We start from the raw sequence: 2,147 nt of genomic DNA on the forward strand, positions 1-2,147 counted from the left end.
ATTTTTGACAAAAATATCCACCAAATAGCCAAGTCTGAATCATCTTATTCAAAATTTGTCAGTTATTCTTTCAAATAAAATTGGTGTCCATAAAAAAAAGTCTAGCTCCGCTCACAACTCAAACAAGCAGAGAAGTGCATTTCCTTGAAACAACCTCACACTTCAGCATGAAGAAGGGCTCTATGTGTATCTCTCTTTTCATTACATAAAATATTTAAAAGGTGTGTACACATCAATTTTAGTATCCTGGTTATGATATCGTACTATAGTTTTGCAAGATATTACCATTGGGGTAAACTGAGCAAAGAGCACATGGGATCTCTCTATATAATTTCTTACAACTGCATATGAATCTACAATTATCTCAAAATTAAAAGCATATGGGCCGGCCCCTTGGCTTAGCGGTTAAGTGCGCGCGCTCCGCCACTGGCAGCCCAAGTTCGGATCCTGGGTGCACACCGACACACCACCTCTCCGGCCATGTTGAGGCTGCGTCCCACATACAGCAACTAGAAAGATGTGCAGCTATGACATACAACTATCTACTGGGGCTTTCGGGGGGCGGGGGAAGGAGGAGGATTGGCAATAGATGTTAGCTCAGAGCTGGTCTTCCTCAGCAAAAAGAGGAAGATTAGCACGGATGTTAGCTCAGGGCTGATCTTGCCACTCATTTTAAAATGGAACATTTCAATGGTGACCATAACAGGTTTATGGATTTGAAGGAATATTCATTGTTTCATACCGTTTATCATCTTTTCTTCAAAATTTTCTCCATGCAGCATAGTCTACTATTTACCGTGGGAGTGGTAGGACAGGCAGTAGTTGCTCTGGGGCACTTTTTCTGTTTGTTTTAAACATCTAGAGCTGTCACCTCAGGCTATGAAATATATGCACTAGTGGATGGCTAGTCCAGACTGAGACTGGAACAAAGTAAAAACAAAAGACTGAGAAGATTCACATATCTGAATACTATGTGGTACTTGCCTCCTAATCAGCTTCCAAATTGGCACACTAAATTTTAATGTGAGGCCCAGGTGGACAACTCAGGTTAGCTGTCCCAATTCTGTCTCTTCTGGGAGGTTCTAAGCAGAGGGATTGACGTGGGTTTAAGAATCAGCAGAGGTGGGGCCCGGGCAGGGCCAAAGGATAGGGCTTCTTTCTGTCCCTTCCTCAGAACATTTCCAGCCTTCTCTGTTTGGTTGCTTCTCCAAAGAAACTGTCTCCCAGGGTTTTATCTCTTTGAATTTATCTGAGTCTTCATATACCAGCAGTGTTCTATTTTTTCTTGTTGAGAATCTCAAACAATTAAAGCCAAAATCTTTTAGTTTTATGGACCAATTACCTTGAAAACTGTAATATTCCTTCTGAAAGTTAAAAAACAGTATAAGATACATGTTTAATTTTGGAATCTTTGTGATATGAGTTTATGGAAAAGAATAATTAAATTCTAAGACTCAAAGGGTATTTTTCTATTGAGGAGTAAGAACATGAGGTCAGGAACTACCATGGGGAGGGATGAGAAGCACAGGCCATGCCCACTGCTCCATCTAGGATAATGTTTCATAATTTTGCACCAAGTTCTGCTCGCTCCACTCAAACTTAGATGTTGAACAAATATTAAGACTCCTACACCTCATATTATTTGAGACAGTGCTTCCCTAACTCGAACTCCTTTGGATATTGAGACTTTGAGAGCTATGTTTATTTTCTCCTTACACTGAGAGCCAATGAGTCAAACACTGAAACTTGTACTTGCCATTTTCACACTAGGTTGAAATCCTGCTCCAGCATTTTCTAAATACTCATATATAAGTGAGTTTGTTTTTCTATTTTTTATCTGGTTCTAAAGATCTATTCTAAATACCTGTACACAGGTAAAAAGACATGTTATTATACAGTTCATATATTTTCCTGCCCATTCTTGGAAATTTCACTTTCCAAATAAAATTAAGAATCATTAGTCAAGCTCCACGAAAAAGCATGGGACTTGGCCCAGGATTATAAGTTAATTTGTGGGACACTGCCATTTTCAAAAAGAGCGTATTCCCAACCAGAAAAATAGCATAGTTTACAATGGTTAGAAAGATTTAAACTGAAGAATTACCTGTGGGATATTGTATGGTAATTCAAAGAAAAATAGAAAGGAA

The sequence above is a fragment of the Ceratotherium simum genome, chromosome 33, assembly GCF_057802395.1.
Source record: "Ceratotherium simum simum isolate JZ-2026a chromosome 33, ASM5780239v1, whole genome shotgun sequence".
NCBI classification, from domain to species: Eukaryota; Metazoa; Chordata; class Mammalia; order Perissodactyla; family Rhinocerotidae; genus Ceratotherium; species Ceratotherium simum.